Source organism: Periplaneta americana, chromosome 8 (assembly GCF_040183065.1).
Source record: "Periplaneta americana isolate PAMFEO1 chromosome 8, P.americana_PAMFEO1_priV1, whole genome shotgun sequence".
Lineage (NCBI taxonomy): Eukaryota > Metazoa > Arthropoda > Insecta > Blattodea > Blattidae > Periplaneta > Periplaneta americana.
Window position 1 is genome coordinate 69924055 of NC_091124.1, and position 19181 is coordinate 69943235.

Sequence of the window (19181 nt, forward strand, 5' to 3'; positions counted from 1 at the left end):
TGCTGTTTTGTGCTACCTTAAATGGTCGTAAACATTTTATCGCTGCGGTGGTTACATTACCTGCAACTAGTTTATTTGTCATGATTTAAATACGTAAATAATATCGCGTTCAACGCAAAAAATTACCAAATTCGCAAAAAAATTGGAAAAAGAGCAACAGTTGCAACAAATCACGATAATAAAATTTGTCTACAGAACAAGTCTCGTTCCTACGCATGCACGCACGCATGCACACACGCAAGCACACGCACACACATATTATGCAATCATTAAAAACTTTCAATATACATTAGCTTATTTTAACACAAAAATCGTGCATATATACACATCATGGAAGTCAGAGTCATTATAACTTACGTACTGTACTATTAAAAGGTTAACGACCTTACCTATTACAATGGAAAAAAGTAATAAAGCTTAATTCTTTTATGTCTCATAAAAAAAGTAATTATGACAAAAACGCCACAGCAATTATGATCCACTCAGTCTTCCATTAAATGAGTATCAAGGTTTTCATTTGCTAATAAAGCGTGCGGACTAGGCCTACATGCTAACCACTCAAGTGCATTTTTTGTTGAGGTTATGAAAGCAGAGAAACCTCCTTCGACCTTCATGACACATATGTGGGACACATTTTTATTACGTGATACAAAGGTAACTGTTAATAAGTTACTTCGTGTCACTTTTTAAAATCACTCGGATAACCTAGAAAATGAAAGAGCACACTTCGAAACGCGATGTGAGCGTTGTGCTACCTATAATCATATCCATCTGCCCGCCCTAAACTGATATTCTCATAAAGGGGAAATTTGCGAAGGAGTCAGTTTCCAACGTATCTTTCGCGCCGTGACGTCAATTTCTTAGGGCTACCAACGCATGCAAAGGATATGCATAACCAAAATGTGCTTCGCAAACCAGTTCTCTGCACCACAAATTTGGTCCAAAGTAAAATCAATTCTCGGCTTCCTGTCACTTGGCTATCCCCTCATCAAATTATCTCTAATCTTAGTATAAAGCTCCGCGTATTGCTATCAGAGATAATACTTCTCAATTTCTCTAGTATTTCTTGTACTCTTTTCGTCTTTCAGGTACTGCCACTATTATTATTCAAGTAATAGCGATCCTATCGCGGGATTTCCAAGTTATGTGAAGATGGATTCTTTCAAATCGTCCGAAAGACAAAACAGTTTTTATTATTTATTATATTATATTAAATTTTCAGTGAATACTAGCCGTACCCGTGCGCTCCGCTGCACCTGTTAAAAATAAATATAAAGTAATTACATAATTAAAATAGGACGTTTGATCCAGGGAACATTCGTGTTTGATAGAAGGATAAATCGTTTAATATGTTACTTAATTTAAATTGTATTTAAATAATTAAAATGCGGTCATTTTGGTGCCGAGAGCAATCATTTGGTGCAATGACAATTCCTTTAACATGTTACTTAATTGTTATTACATGCAATCATAGTTTAATGAAGATTGACATGTTTAGTTTTAATGTGTATACTTTATATTACTTACTATATGTTTCAGAAGTTACTGTAATAACATTGTAGAATTACGTCCATCTAGAGAAACTACACTTTCCAACGGTGAAATAATAATTAAACAATTAATTAGCTTCCGATATTACTTCATACAAACACAGATGTTTAATAGCTTTCGATTGTTGTTGTCCAAGGCCCCTTATAGACGAAGTCATTTGTTTTTATTTCAGTATAGCGCCTTATATGGCGTTATTGTAATTTTAAAACTCATTTATCTCATTAAATATCAGTCCAATCAAAATTTTGTATAGAAAAACTTATCGGAAATTATTTTTAAAGAAACGTTTGTCATGTAATATTTTTCATGAAGATAAATAATAAGCGAGATATTTCGGTTTATTTAATTCAGGCCCCCTTATAGCCCGCCTTTTAAATAAAGTATTTTGAATGCCATATAGCCTAAAATGTAAGTTACAACGAACTTAATTTATATTCCAATTTTCATATAAATCGGTTCAGCTATTATCGCGTGAAAAGGTAACAAACATTCAGACAGACAGACAGACAGACAGACAGACAGACATACAAACAAAAATTTCAAAAAAAGCGATTTTCGGTTTCAGGATGTTTAATTATACATGCTAACACCAATTATTTTTGGAAAATCGAAAATTACCAGAAAAACTTTGGCTACAGATTTATTATTAGTATAGATTTGTTAGCTAGAATAAAGAAAAGTGCTTTCTTTTATGTGAATAAGTTACAAGTGATTTTTTTGTGTTATGAAGGTATATAATAATGAAAATTGTGATCTGAAGTCGTTAGTGTTTTGTAATGACGGTGGTAGATCTATACTTATCATTTAATAGTTTCAAATTATTGTAAATAGAGATGTTTCGAGTCAATGGTCACTTAAGTTTACTTTTTTCAAGTCGTTCGTTTCTTTTTAAAAATGAAATAATCGAACTGACACATGCGAAAATCTTAATTAAATATCTTGAGATTATTTCGAGTAAGTAAGATCTTCATTTCATAGCTAATAGGCAGAATTCTTTTGTCTAGCATCTTCAACTCGTTATAAATAAATTATAAAATTATTAAAAATAAGTCCTTCTAACAATTCACATTATAAAATAAATATAATTGATGTCGGATATATATTAAAAAAAGATTGAAAAGAAAAATAACATTTAAGTGAAGATTTGGAAAAGACAAACCGTATTTTTATGCTCAGAAAACCTGTGAATTAACTGTTTTAATTAGAATACTTTTATTTTGTACAGTTTTAGTAATTTTAGTAACACAAACTAGACACATTGCATGTGTTCCAGCATATTTCGTGATGAGAGATCAGCAGTAAGCGGAGCCCCAAAGAATGACACACCTAAAAGAACATCAAGTACTTGGCGGGATTCGAAGTCAAGAATGTGGTCTTCACATAACGCTGCAGTAGTCGAAGTTGCACTGTCTACATCACAGAATACAGGTGACATAACGATTTCCTATTATTTAAAGAATAGCATGAGAAGTTGGGTTTCGCATGCCTTCTCTAGGTCGATGATTCTTTGGAATTACCTCCAGAATCACAAAGATAAGATAACTCGGCGTGACTTCGTCTTCACCCTGGGCAGAGGTCGGGTCGAGTGCAGTCTGTTGCTAGGTGAGACCACGTGCATCTATCCGTACGTAATGTTAAGCCACCAGGTCCGGCCATTCTCCCTCTAGGAATGCACTGCAGTCACGTATAAGTAGCCTACTGCAATATCCAATTCGCTTGACTGTTTGGGTGCAATGCTAAAAATACCCTACAAGAATTCAATGCCATTAAACACAGTCGTCCTGCAATATTTTCGTCCAGTCATCTCGTTACTTGAAGCCATAACAACTAGGGTGCATGTAATTGCTAGATGAGCAACTTCCTGACATTTTATAACTCTGGCTTTCAACTACTTTCTGCAACGCTAGTACATCATGTTCCAAAGTCATCCAATTGTATTATTATTATTATTATTATTATTATTATTATTATTATTATTATTATTATTATTATTATACGAAAACTTTCACAGTTTAGGGTTACCATCCGTCTGGCAAAAAGAGGACATGTCCTCTTTTTTTAATCATTTTATCCTGTCCGGCAGGTATTTAAAAAAAATTTTTGAAATGTCCGGCATTTTGCATTTCAACTAGAATTAATATGAATAGTGAATAATGTGTGATATTGTGCATAGAATATATAAACAAATGGTGAAAACCTATTAAAGAATTTAACTGCTTTCAATGTTTGAAGCTGGAGCACATAAAAAACATAAAATATGATGACCTTACACTCTAAGCTATTTTATCAATTCTCCAATGTACAAAGCTATGCCAATCAAGTTAATTTTGACAAAGATTTAACTTCAATAAACAATGGTGCAAATTCTTCAATTCCAATAGCTCTGCGAGCACTGAAACTTTCTCAGAACTTTTAAAAATATGTCAATTCTATTTCTTCCAAGTCACAATGGAAGTGTTGAGAGAGTATTTTCCCTAATATCTGCTCAATGGACAAAGGAAGGAAATCGCATGCTAATAGAGACAGTCAGAGGTTTCATCATGGTGAAATATAATTTCAAGGACATGTCCTGTGAACAGTTCCATAGTTGTTTGCTACAAAATAGAAGTTTGTCTCTTCAGGCTCTTCTGCTCCACCGATAAGTACACACGTAGGCCCTAATATTGATCCAGCAACTAGTAAGAAAACTAAGGTGAGCCATTATTTTTATCTTTAATTTTGTTCATACCAATTTTTAAAAAGTCCTACTTTTTCAGCAATGTCCTCTTATTTTAGATTCCATGTCCTCCTATAGAATTTCCTCTCATGGTGACCCTATCACAGTTCGACATAAGGAAATAACAGTAACAGAGAAAGATCCATATTGTTGCAGCTACAATTAGGAAGATTATTTATTATATACTAGCCATACCCGTGCGCTTCGTTGCACTTGTTAGACATAAATATTGACTTAAATCTAAATACAGATTTGTAATTACTTAGCGAATAATAGCTTTCTGAATGTTGTAAGTCGTTTGCTCCTGAACCATTTTGAAAGTTATATTTAAAACTATGAATTTAACTGTTATGTAATACGATGTAATATGATATTAATATTAATTTATTAAGAAATATGCCAAAAGATATCGAGTGATTTTATTCCAACCTATACTGTTACTCAATTGCAATCACCTGTTATCACATTACAACTTGTTTGTGAGTGATCACTGAGTCTAAGAAGACCGCATAGAAAGCAAAAATTCTACCACCAGCTCCAGATATATTAGTTGCAAAAGGGTATTCGTATTGTAAAAGATAAGACGGAGAGAGATCAAACTATAAAAAAGCATAGGAACTGTACGTGTCGGGATCCTTAAAAGGTCGATCTTTTTTACAAAGGCATAAAAATGTCTCTTAAGATGTAATTTCGCACAAACACATACATTTGCATTTTATCGTGGATTTAAAAACTACAGTAATATGCTTAACATGCTTTTAAACATAAATGTTCTCGTTTTGACAACATTTGAGCACATATCGCATTTATCGTGATTGCGAAAATCTACCTTCTCAAAGCATAAGCTTTGTGAGATGTACAATACATTGTATTGTATTGATTTACATTCCATGGTATTCGTACATCGCTTCACAGCTAGAATATGGAACATGTCAAACGAATAAAAAATCTTCATAGTACTATAACGTTCCGAAATTAAAGGACGAGGAAACTAAGCAACATTATCAGGTCGAAATTTCAAATAGGTTTGCCGTATTAGCAAGTTCCGACGATGTTGAGGAAGAGTTAGATGTGAATAGCATGTGGGAAAATATCCGAGATAATATCAAAATGGTAGCTGAACAGAGCATAGATTATTATGAAACTAAGAAAAAGAAACCGTGGTTTGATGAAGATTGTTTCATGGTAGTAGAAAGAAGGAAACAGGCAAAATTGATATTCTTACAGGATCCAGTTGAGGAGAATAGAGATAATTATTTCAATATATAAGACGGGAGGCAAATCGTACGCTTAGGAATAAAAAGAGAGAATACTTGAAGGAAAAACTAAATGAGGTAGAAACAAATATTAAAAATAAAATCATTAGATATTTATATAAGGGCATAAAGGAATTCAAGAATGGATATCAGGCAAGGGTAAACGTGATCAAGGATGAGAATGGTGACTTGCTTGCAGACGCTCATTCAATCCTGAACAGATGGAAAAACTATTTTGTACAACTACTAATTATACATAGGCCAAATAGAAATGATCGGAACGAAATTGAAATACAAACTGCTGAGCCATTTATACCCGAACCCACACTTTCTGAAGTCGAAATTGCGATAGAAAATCTGAAAAAGTACAAGTCTCCAGGTATCGATCAAATTCCAGCAGAATTAATACAAGAGGGTGGAAGCGCATTATCTAACGAAATTTATAAGCTTGTACTTGCTATTTGGGAAAAGGAAATTGTATCAGAACAATGGAAGGAGTCCATTATCTTACCTATCTTTAAGAAGGGGGACAAGACTAACTGTAGTAACTTTCGAGGAATATCACTTTTGTTGACGTCGTACAAAATTTTGTCCAATATTCTTTTGAGAAGATTAACTCCATATGTAGATGAAATTATTGGGGATCATCAATGTGGTTTTAGGCGTAATAGATCAACTACTGACCAGATATTTTGTATTCGACAGATAATGGAGAGAAAATGGGAGTATAAAGGTACAGTGCATCAGTTATTCATAGATTTCAAAAAGGCATATGACTCGGTTAAGAGAGAAGTTTTACATGATATTCTTATTGAATTTGGTATTCCCAAGAAACTAGTTCGATTAATTAAAATGTGTCTCAGTGAAACGTACAGCAAGGTTCGTATAGGTCAGATGAGTTTCCAATTCACTGTGGGCTAAAGCAAGGAGATGCATTATCACCTTTACTTTTTAACTTTGCTCTAGAGTATGCCATTAGGAAAGTCCAGGATAACAGAGGGTTTGGAATTGAACGGGTTACATCAGCTGCTTGTCTATGCGGATGACGTGAATATGTTAAGAGAAAATCCACAAACGATTAGGGAAAACACGGGAATTTTACTGGAAGCAAGTAAAGAGATAGGTTTGGAAGTAAATCCCGAAAAGACAAAGTATATGATTATGTCTCGTGACCAGAATATTGTACGAAATGGAAATATAAAAATTGGAAATTTATCTTTTGAAGAGGTGGAGAAGTTCAAATATCTGGGAGCAACAGTAACAAATATAAATGATACTCGGGAGGAAATTAAACACAGAATAAATATGGTAAATGCCTGTTATTATTCGGTTGAGAAACTTTTATCATCCAGTCTGTTGTCAAAAAATCTGAAAGTTAGAATTTATAAAACAGTTATATTACCGATTGTTCTTTATGGTTGTGAAACTTGGACTCTCACTCTGAGAGAGGAACATAGGTTAAGGGTGTTTGAGAATAAGGTGCTTAGGAATATATTTGGGGCTAAGAGGGATGAAGTTACAGGAGAATGGAGAAAGTTACACAACACAGAACTGCACGCATTGTATTGTTCACCTGACATAATTATGAACATGAAATCCAGACGTTTGAGATGGGCAGGGCATGTAGCACGTATGGGCGAATCCAGAAATGCATATAGAGTGTTAGTTGGGAGGCCGGAGGGAAAAAGACCTTTAGGGAGGCCGAGACGTAGATGGAAGATAATATTAAAATGGATTTGAGGGAGGTGGGATATGATGATAGAGAATGGATTAATTTTGCTCAGGATAGGGACCAATGGCGGGCTTATGTGAGGGCGGCAATGAACCTCCGAGTTCCTTAAAAGCCAATAAGTAAGTAAGTAAGTAAGTAACTAAGTAAGTAAGTACTATAAGGTCTTAATTATAGTCACAGTCTATGAATGTCATGAATTCACCTACAGAATAGAAAGCGTGAGAAATTAGGCACTTCTTTAATTTGGCCCTAAATCATTTTATGTTTTGAGTTTCATTTCTTACATCCATAAGGAGGCTATTCAAAATTTTTACTGCCATATGACGCACTCCTTTTTGATAGCACGATATACTTGCCGATTGAGTATGAAAGTCATTCTTTGACACGTATTTATGGTAGGAACTGTTGAATTAGTTACAAAGTTTTCACGATTACATATGAGGAAGATTATTAATGAAAAAATATACTGACAAGCCATGGGCATTATTTGTTATATATGATCTGCGACCAGTGATATCATTAAGTTAATGTATGCAATAAACACAGGATTAGTAGTGAGTAAATTTCCTATAAACTGCAAGAGCTGTACTATATAGGCGTATTTAAAGTTTTATAAAATGTAACAATTTGTAATATTAATATATTTTAGCTTATTTTAACGGACTTAATATAAACATAAATGTAAATATATATATATATATATATATATATATATATATATATATATATATATATATATTCCCAGACATTATGCGTTTAGATACACGAAGTTTACTAATTAATAAAGGTTTAATGGGATTTATACCTAGAAAACATAAATTAATTCATAGCCATTTAGTTGTGTTCATAACTGTTAATGCTAATTACAGATCTAAAGACGACTATTTCACAGTCGAAAACGTTCGTCATTGAAACTTGTAAACAAAATATGTATAATGTCTAATAAACATATCAATAAAGAATTATGCAAGACACGGTTAAGTTTAATGATAATAATAACAACAATAATAATTACCACATGATGATATGAGAAGATGCAGACAGGGAGCGTTTTCTGTCCATTTACACTTGTTTGAAGCTGGCAGAGCACTGCGTTCGCGGGAGTGCGCTATCAGCAAGGAGCTTGGTACGGTTTGTTTATTCAGATAATTATCCAGGTAAATGTACTTGCTCACAGTTATATACTTTCCACGTTGTATTTGCTGAAATCGAATCTCCTGACACTGCACAAAAACAAAGATACATAAAAAGCAACTAACTACTGCATGGATGGACGTCTGTCTGCGATATGTTTAGACGGCGACATCTGTTCGCATTCAATGCTGCGCTTATATCGTTGTTGTGTTTGGGTCATGATGCAAGGAAATATACAGACAAGGGGCCAAAGACAGTTTCGTTTTGTTTCAGTTAAAAAAAAAAAACTCTGAGCATTTTTTTCCCTCTGTGTTTTTAAAATAAAATGTGTCTATCAAAGCGGGGTATTTTAGCGAAATATTTTTGAAGTGTGATAAATCTTCATGAAGTGAATCAAATGAGACGCTCAGAATAATAACGGCAGACCCCGAATTTTGAGATGGATGTACGACTATATACTCCTGCCATTTACAGCTGGCGCCAGCGTTTTTGGCGTGTGTCCTAGTTATATAGTTCCCAGTTTGTGAGCATGTTGCTAGTGCAGCTGAGAATGGTACCACTTCCTATACACGTCACATCAGCCATTTGCCAAACAGAGTTGCCAGACTGACTGCAGCAAATGTAAAACACTCGCACTTAAAGTTCCCATTACTTATTTCACGCGCCAGAAACGGTGACCCGGACTGTACCTTTCATACGGTGATGTATCAAATTAAATGAGATATGTCAAAGCTCTCATATTCCACAATGAAAATTAGTACTTAGTGGAAAACAAAGCTTTTTCAGTAAATAAATAGCATATCCCTACTGTGTGAGCCTCTGTTTGCGTCCACCACATGTTCATGGCGTTGTAGTCAATAACTCTTTTACTGGATAAAACAAACATTTTCATATTGTTGCTCTTTGGATTTACTTCGTAAAAATGAAAGTTTTCGATTCAATCATACTTAGATTTATCGTACCAGAACATATACAGGGTTGTTTCCGATCTCTGATAACGAATTTGAATGACATCATGTGCGTCAGGAATCACATTTATAGCTGAATTGCGGCCAGAGGTGACAGACCAGTAGTAAGTGATTTCATAATCAGAGTGCACGGTGTATCACAATAGTAATGCCCAAGAAAATCGAGCCTTTTTGGGAGGGATACATTGCAACCCTTTCCGATGCCAAGTACAGTTACGTGAAAATCATAGGAGCGTGCAAAAAAACGTGGTTTCGCTATTTCCAAGAAAGGCATCTTGTGTACCTAGTAAGACTGGCAAAGCTCGGCTGGGATTAATTCCAGAGTGGAAAAAGCAAGCAAATTCACTTCCCGTCATAAGTCGCTGCACCCCACAAGATGATACAAATTAATTCCATTCGAGTTTTACCAATCTTGTTAACACAGAAGATGCCTTTCTTGGAAATAACGTTTATTGCAGGCTTCTTTTATTTCCACTTAACTATATTGGGTTGTTATGTACCCCTCTCAAAAAGGCTCGATTTTCTTGGGAATTTCTGCTGTGAGTCGCCGTGCACTCTGACTATGAGATCACTCACTACGGGTCTGTCACCTCGCGCCACAGTTCAGCTGTCGTGTGACTCCTGACGCACATGATGTCATTCAAATTCGTTATCATAGATCGGAAACAACCCTGTAAATAAAAGAAAAATCATCATTATCCCATTTTTTTTTTTTTTAAATTTTCATATACCTGTTTAAGTAAACATCAGAAAAACAGACGAACTACTAACGACAAAGGATCAAGAATTTGCAGGTAGACTTTAAGCACCAAATTTAACAAATCCTGAAAAAATGAAGTCTTAATGTTAAAAATTTGCAAAGCTTTAAAAACAAACATAAAATGTCATTTTTTTCTCAAAATGAACTTGGACTGGGATCTGCCGTTATTATTCTGAAAGCCTCAAATATGTATTTGAACAGTACAGCTTATTTATACTTTTGGTTTTCGTTTTTTTATATAATTGAAGTTATTTAAAAAAACACATCCTTCAGGTGACCTCCGTTTGCAATGCATTGCTGAAGTGGCTTCTGGAAACTTGTCATAACACGAACACACAACACCTGGCCAATGTGTTCAATTCTCTTTAGCTGCTTTCCAAAGACTATAATAAAATTCTGCCTTTGATCAAACTTCGGTCATTTTATAGTGAGAAGCCATTAGCATACTTGACTGTGAATGGAGCTACAAAATTTGGCGGCAGGTACTCAAGAAATCGAGGACTTCCGACACTCGAGTCGATAGTTGACGTCTTCAATCAAACCAATGTCGTTGCTCTTAGCAATAAAAGCAATGCTGACAGAGCCGAAAGCAAGGATCCGAGTTGTAATGGAACGACGCGGGTCATCATCCGAACTGGAGCAACAAATAATCTGCCAAGCGTTTATTATTGCAACGTCAAAGAGGAGAGAGACTACCAGAGACGGAGAAGTTACTTGGAATCTACAGTACAACAGTGGTATATGTATGCGTAACAGTCCAAAATGTTATATATTACGCATACTGCACTAGTAATTAAATGTCGTGTCCTCCATTTCCAGAAAAATAAAACAGCATCATAGTCTTCGTTCTCATCGTCAACATCACGTTCGTGTGATTTTAGAAAAGAATAGAATATTATACTAATTGTAAACAAATTGTACAGGTCATAATTGCCTTTCGTCTCTGCATCCTAACTTTTATAGCATATCCTTTGTTTTAAGTGAAATTAAGGCCATTGCAATTCCTTGTCGCTGCGACTGAAAAAACGCTGTCGCAGAAATGTATTGTGATGCGTTCACTGCGACCGATAAATCGTGGTTCGTAGGTAGTATCACTATGGATTTCATTGAAGCCACTAGCGTGGTTATTCTTTTGCTCAGTGCCAAAGAAAAACGACGTAGACACTGTTATTGGGTGCATCCGATTCCAAGACAACGATTAGTGAAATGACAATTTTACAAGTTAAGCGAAGACTTAAATTGCGGTCATTATACTCTTTCAATTGTTTATTATAAAGGGCTGATCTTTATTCCTATTTTTATTATCATTCTGTCAGTGCCAAGCACACCATTTACAAGCCACAGTTACTGTTTGATTCGTGGTTAGACATGTTTATCGACACTGTTCAAAACAATACCGTCCGAAAATACACAGTACGAGGCGCGTCCATAAAGTAACTTTTCCACTCGTCCCACAGCTAGCAAACCATATATTGCGCGAAGCGACTGCGTGTACGTGATAGAATAATGTGCTGGCATGGCGCATGCGCTAGCGGAACTTCCCGAATGCTCTCAGTAGCTTCGTTGCATTGGTTGAAGATGAAGTTCCTATTCCAGCTCCCGCCGCCTGTGAAGTGCGGTCAGTGATAAAGTTTTTGAATGCACAGGGCATAGCGCCGACTGACATTGATCGTCAGCTGTGCCAGGTCTATGGGCCTAACGTCATGAGCAAACAGATGATGCGTTGTCCACAAGGTCGTCTGTGATGATGGTTGGCCTCCCACTGCGCTCCTCGTCATGCACATTTTGGCGTCCTGCTGAAAACTGTCTACAGCAGCAACGTACTGTCTGCTTGCTCATAGACTTGGCACAGCTGACGATCAATTTCAATCGGTGCTATGCCCTGTGAATTCAAAAACTTTATCACTGACCGCACTTCACAGGCGGCGGAAGCCGGAATAGGAACGTCCGTCTTCAACCAACAAAGCTACTGAGAGCACTCGGGAAGTTCCGCTAGCGCATGCGCCACGCCAGGACATTACTCTATCACGTACACGCAATCGCTTCGCGCAACATATGGTTTGCTAGCTGTGGGGCGAGTGGGAAAGTTATTTTATGGACGCGCCTCGTACATTTGATTACAATTAACCTGCGACTGGACGATCGCTGATGCGTGCAGGTCCGTGCCTGTACATGTGACTGATTTGAGCGTCGCCAAAAAAATAGGTCTGGCTGCAACTTTCTAATATGTGATTATACAGTTGCATGCATTTGTCTTTTAAACTATACGTTTCGTATATTATGCCAATTTAATATTCAAGTTGCTAGAGGCAACTAAGGAGAAACGTCGTGGAAAACTGAGGCACTCATCATGACAACACACCAAATCACAGACAGGTCTTGTGTTGCAATGGCTGCCATTCATAAAGCAGAATTGCTCGAATTGCTCGAACATCCAGTTTATTCGCCAGTTTTAGCCCCCAGCTATTGCAGGCTGTTACACAAACTGAAAGAATACATGCGTTGAAAGATATTTTCATCTAAAAATGAAGTAATGGAGGTCATATATCGGTGGTCTGCAGAGGTTGGACGTTCTTCCAGGAGGCTACAGAAATGCTGAGACATCTATGGGAGAAGTAAGCCTACATCATCCTTCAAGGCATTAGACGAAAAATGAGGTAGGTCAGTTTTAATTTTATATACAGAAGTGGTCATGGATGAATCATAGGCCTCACTCTATTACGGTCTCACAATCGCAAAGAATGCCAGGTCCTGCACATCTTTTAAGACCATTAAGAAGCCTGTAATTGTCCGTTTGTTAAGTTTAAGGTAGGCCTAGTCATTAGTCATTTTCAATACACGATTTTTCGGATTTAAATTTAAAACTTGCTTAGGTTTTTATATTTCATAATCACTTAAAATGGTTTATATGGAAAATAATTACACCGTTGGACACCGTATTACACCATTTGTTTTGCAACAATGTTGGAGATAACACCAGAACTCGGGAGAGAACAAACTGTCTCGCGCTACGAAATGGTGTGTTCAATCGGACATTTCTACGCCAACTACTAGATAACCTTGGCAACAGCGTAATTTCTCTGACCCGCCTGATTTAGTGGCCGCTAGTATAGTCATTTTTAACATGTTCTCAATTTATGAGATTAGGATAAAAAAAGGACAGTTTTCTGTAATATATAATCTTTCCATAGTAATCTCAGACCTCGAGTGACATTTATTAGGACTATTTCGTGAATAAAATAAAATTGTAAATAATATATCCCTAAAATTCGCTCACAAAATGTTAATAATTGTATATTTATGAATACTTAACCCATTCAGACATTGTGACGTCAAATAGATGAATAACGATTACTGCAATAAATAAATTGAATGTTATTCAGTAATGCCAATTGAGAAAAGCGAAATTCAGGTTTAAAAATGCTAATTACATGTACTGCGCTTTTCTATTGTTATTATAACAGAAATACGTTTTCATTATCTGCTAAAATCATAATTTAATTTAAACATTTTATAGTATAATTACAAATAACCTGATTAATACATTAATTAAATGGACAATTGTTATGAAGGAGTGTCATTTTCTTTAGATACAATGGACATGGAAGTAGAAGATGAAGATGTAGATGTGGAAGTAGGATTTCGCACTTTATTTAGTACAATGGATTCATGCTCATCGATTTACGTGGAAACAGTTGGTGACATTGAATAAAAAAAAAGAACGACCATGCGATAAATCGAGCTGCAGAAATTATCACGATGTATGACTGTGATTGGCTGGAATTCAAAATTTCATTACACTTCAATGGCCGAAAATGAAATAATGTTAACTATATACACGAAGTAGTCAGTGTTGTAACTTATTGTACATGGAAATTTATCCTTACGAGCAAAAGACCCAAACTCTTGCAACAAATTGTATTAAAGATGTCTAAATGATAAGACTATCGTCTTTCAACATCTGTTGTAGTTTTCGGGAATGACTTAATGACGATGAAGGAAACTATACCGTATTTTATAAACGCTGTAGAGTAGGTATCTGCTTCGCGTCATGTGGGAGAGTTCTGGTGTTTTATAGTTTTGACTTATTCTTAGCCAAGTAGGAGGGAGAGAACACACAAGTCATGTCAGACTAGACGGGTTATCGAAGAGATGCTGGCAACATACCAGAGACGCGAGATTCGTTTCTGTGTTTGTTTAGAATCATCCAAGATGTCGATCAACACATCAAAGCAGTTTGTAAGGCTGCAAAATAAAGAACCGGAACTCTCCAAATTATCGCGAGTGTTGCCGGCAGTCTTAAGCTCAGTGTCTCGAGTGTTACACATCAAAGCCACGAGCCAACAACTCATACCGCCGAAGTGCTCGTGCCTCCAACCGCGTACAATGCAGAACTGGGGTTCTCAACCTTTTGAAGATAGTGACCACCGCCCATATGTAGCACTAAATGAGCGAGCACCGTGGAATACACTATCTTTAATAGGCCTATATCAATTCATAAATAAGATAACCATAAATACATTTTCTAAAATGCTCACCAGGGTAATTGTATTGTGTTTATTAACATTCCATGGTATTCATACATTGCTTCACAGCTAGAATATGGAACAAGTTAAACAACCTAATACTATTATAAAGTCTCAATTTATATTCACAGTCTAGATGAAATACGAGTATATACAGACAAGGTTTACAATGTAGTCTACTGTGCTCCAACCACGAGAAAGTCTCTGCCGGATGAGACGAAGGGGAGTAATGCTGTGAATGAATGTTGATGTCATTAGATGTCATAAGGCCACACACGTGGGTACTCGTATCTCTATTGGCTCGCTGTCACAGCACAAACAATAACATTGATACACACATGTTTATACTACCCCAGTTACAAAATTAGATCACTGTTAATCTCCTGGTGTTTTAATCTCTCCATACAGGAAATAGATGCAGGAGAGCGAATGGTTTTTAAACTGACGTTATAACGATAATATTATATATCTACATTGCTCCAATAGATGACGCAATAGTAAGCACATTCCTTTCACGGTTGATCTCCTGGTTGGAGAACACTACTAGAGTCCACGACAATTCGGAAGACGGTAGTCAGCTAGCGTTTGCGTCGAGGGAGACAGATAGAGAGAGCAAGGCAGCGTACAACATTGCCACACCGTACTTCACGAACACGTGCAATACAAATAGCACAGGAGAGAATTTAAATTATCAAAAGACAATAATGATCTTAGCCGTTGATTACTGTAAGCATGACACCAAACAAACCCTGTTTCCTTCACTAACAATATTCTTTGCACGGTTCTCAATCCCACACCAAATGCTTCTGCAGTCGTTTCTTGCGCGTTGGCAGCGTTACAGCCAGCATCAAGACGGCCGGCAGCGTTGTGCTCGTCAACGTTTTTAAAATAATTATACACCTTAAACAACATTTTCCGCAGCTGCCTGTGCAATACTTGTTTTTCTACAGTCTTTTGTTACATTCATTTATCTTACATACACAGTAAATGCTAGTTTTACTTATTCAATGTATTGAAACACTCACACGTGAACAAACGAACTTGGGAAGTACTTGTTACAGACTGATTCCGATTGGTTCTGCTGTACAAGCTTGTGACGTCACATGCCAGAAATGCTACGGCGCATATAGCAGCCGACCGCCTTCCGAACTGCCCTCTAGTCTAGTAAAACACAAAGTTTTAGTATCAATTTCATGAAGCGTTATTGAATGTCATGACTTCACCTACAGAATAGAAGGCATAAGAAATTAGGTACTTCTTTAATTTGGCCCTAAATAATCTTATGTTTTGAATTTCATTTTTTATATCGATAGGGAGGCTATTAAAAATTTTTACTGCCATATAACGCACTTCTTTTTGATAGCACGATATACTTCCCGATGGAGTATGAAAGTAATTTTTAATGTGTATTTATGCTATAAACTGTTGAATTAGTTACAAAGTTTTCACGATTACATACGAGGAAGAATATTAATGAAAAAATATACTGACAAGCCATGGGAATTATTTGTAATTTTTTTGAAAATAGTCCTACACGATTCCCTGGATTTGGCACCTACTATTATTCTAATTACTCTTTTTTGTAGTAGGAATATATTGTTACTATCGGTGGAATTTCCCCAGAATATTATTCCAAAACTCATTACCGACTGGAAGTATGCAAAGTAGACTATATTGTTTTTAAGGTATTGATATTTACTGTCTTTTGCACAGATCTAATAGCAAAACATGCTGAATTTAGTTTGGGGGTATGCTTGAACTTTAATGTTACTGAGAATTTAAGTGATGTCCAAGGAGATGTCGCTTGTAACTACACGTAAACAGTTCCCCAGATGTGAATTAGTTAATCCTGGTGTGCTTTGTTCGTGAAGTATTTTAGAGGTGAGATAGTTTTTTTTTTTTTCGCATAGGTAGACTGTCCCAAACATAGCCAAACATTATTTTTGAGAAAAACACTCCGCAGTATTTGTAGCATTTTAGTATTAAGGGAATGTTCGTGGACAAGCTTCTGCACAAAACACGTCCTTTTCTCGCTCAGTAAAATTGTAATAAATTCTCAAAAAGAACTATCACAATATTACTCGTATCACAATATTATCAACCTTTTCCCTATCGGGAATTAAATCAACGGCTTTCCCAAAACATAGGTAGACTCTCCCAAACATAGCCAGACATTATTTTTGAGAGAAACAATTCACAGTATTTGTAGTATTTTAGTATTAAGGGAATGCTCGTGGACAAGTTTCTGCACAAAACACGTCCTTTTCTCGCTCAGTAAAATTGTAATGAATTCTCAAAAAGAACTATCACAATATTACTCGTATCACAATATTATCAACCTTTACCCTATCGGGAATTAAATCAACGGCTTTCCCAAAACATAGGTAGACTCTCCCAAACATAGCCAGACATTGGTTTTGAGAGAAACACTCCGCAGTATTTGTAGTATTTTAGTATTAAGGGAATGCTCGTGGACAAGTTTCTGCACAAAACACGTCCTTTTCTCGCTCAGTAAAATTGTAATAAATTCTCAAAAAGAACTATCACAATATTACTCGTATCACAATATTACCAATCTTTACCCTATCGGGAATTAAATCAAAGGCTTTCCCAAAACACGCTATGAATTGTTTAATATAAAATCATTTTTGTGCGAGATCGTGCGTATTTGCTTGGTTTCCGCACAAAACCAATCCGCGGAAAGTCTAAAATTCCACATTCAGTATTCCCAACCTAACACACATAACAATTTCCCGCTTCTTACCGCTTAAGTGACATATTGATTTTACTGCTTTAGGCTTTTAACATATTATTTTTAGAGACGTTCAATATAGTAATAATTATAAATTGGAAACTTGCCACTGCAATTTCACCTAAATTTCACTGTTAATTATTGTTTTTAAATATTTGCAAAAATTAAGTAAACTTTACAACTCCACTAAAGTTACTGCATTCGTGATGCAAGTAACATTAAGGAAGCCGTGAAAAAATCAACAAGATTCCAGATGCCGATGTTATTACTGCAATATGTTATATAAATAATATTGTTAAAATATTAAAATGTAAAATAAATCATTACATAACCTTACCGTTTGTTTTAAGTTCGCATTTATAGACTGGGGGAAAAAAAAGACAGACGTATATCACGGCCTGTTGGAGTATAGTAAACACAGAAAACATTTTAAAGCAACAATGTTGAAGAAAGATATTTTTGTTTTGCAAATTTGCCGTCATTGAACAGAAACCAAGATGGAGATTTCATTGCAACTAATTAGAAATTCCTCTTTCAAGTATGTAATAAACGATCTTCGCACAAAATAATGTACGATACTCGAGCGGTATGTTTTCTTTCAATTCTCGAAAATTAAAAAAGCTCAACTACGTTTCGCTTTTTCAAACTTTTCCTCGAACACGAAAACTTCAACATACCGCTCTTGTAACGCATATTACTATTATCTCGAAAAGGAAGAAAAATGAGATATATTTTGTTAAGGCTTTTTCATTTTAAATATCTCAAAGAATAACTCCTTGAAATTAATGACATCACTTACGGTTCACCCTATATACGGGATCTGTGTGCGTATGTTCTCTGAGCAACATGCATACATATAAACGTACTGTATGTACACATTTCATTGCGTGTCGAGTCAGAAGAGAAAGAGAGAGGCTGTGGTTCAGATAACACAAACGCTAATAATAGACCTTGCGTCGACTGGATGTAAATATAGACCTCTGCTGATAAGCTACGGGACTAGTCACAACGTTTCAAAACTGCTTTCCAAGGCTAGGAAGGATATCGGTACAATGCTTCAATGTAAACCGAGACACATTAATGGATCATAATAGGGATTGAAGTGCAAAGTATAGTTGATGTTCCTTTCTCCATATCTTTCACTATCACCCGGGCGACTTATCATCCCACCAGATGCAGTATATTTTCCAAAAAAACGTGTAAGCTTACAGTAATTCTATTGGCTAGGAATAATTTTAGTTAATCGCCAGTCGTAAACGGAGGAAAGAGTGGATATTCAAATGGAACGTGAATTGACAAACGTTGAGAATAGAGATGAACAAAACTAACTGCCACTCTCGCTCTCTTGTGTTCGTTGCATTTGTTTTACGAGTCTCGTCCAGTGTTGGCAACACATAAATTGTATCCCCGTCAGTCTAACACCTGAAAATACGCCAGAAAACGTCAAAATAAAAAAATATATATCCACTCATATCTATATACAAATAAAAAGCAAATTTTAACACAACTTACTTACCAATCTTGAATGAAATAATAATTCGTCCACATCATCTGCCTCTATTTCTGCAGTTGATGTGCTGGGTTGGTCTTTGTTCCTCCAAAAATTAAGCAATTAAAAATGACAGCAGCTAAAAAAGTCAAAAGACGATGTAAATCGTAATTTCCGTCATAAAATCCGTCACCCGTCAAAGCCATTCTTTTCCCGTCCGTTACGTTCAAATTCCGTCAGTTTTGACGGAATTTCCGTCCAGTTGGCAACACTGGTATCGTCTCGTCATTCTTATGC

At 35.9% G+C, this 19181-nt stretch overlaps 1 protein-coding gene across 2 annotated transcripts in view; it reads right to left on the reverse strand.

The window, feature by feature from the left end:
- Positions 1–19181, reverse strand: part of LOC138704812 (receptor-type guanylate cyclase Gyc76C-like) — a 934849-nt gene that overhangs the window by 154590 nt on the left and 761078 nt on the right. The window contains exon 1 of one of the 2 annotated variants that reach the window (XM_069833090.1): positions 8271–8381. The exons of the other annotated variant lie outside the window; for it this stretch is intronic. The gene's annotated coding sequence lies outside the window, so the exon portion shown is untranslated. Of the gene's footprint in view, positions 1–8270; positions 8382–19181 lie in introns of those variants that run through there. 2 annotated transcript variants of the gene reach the window in all.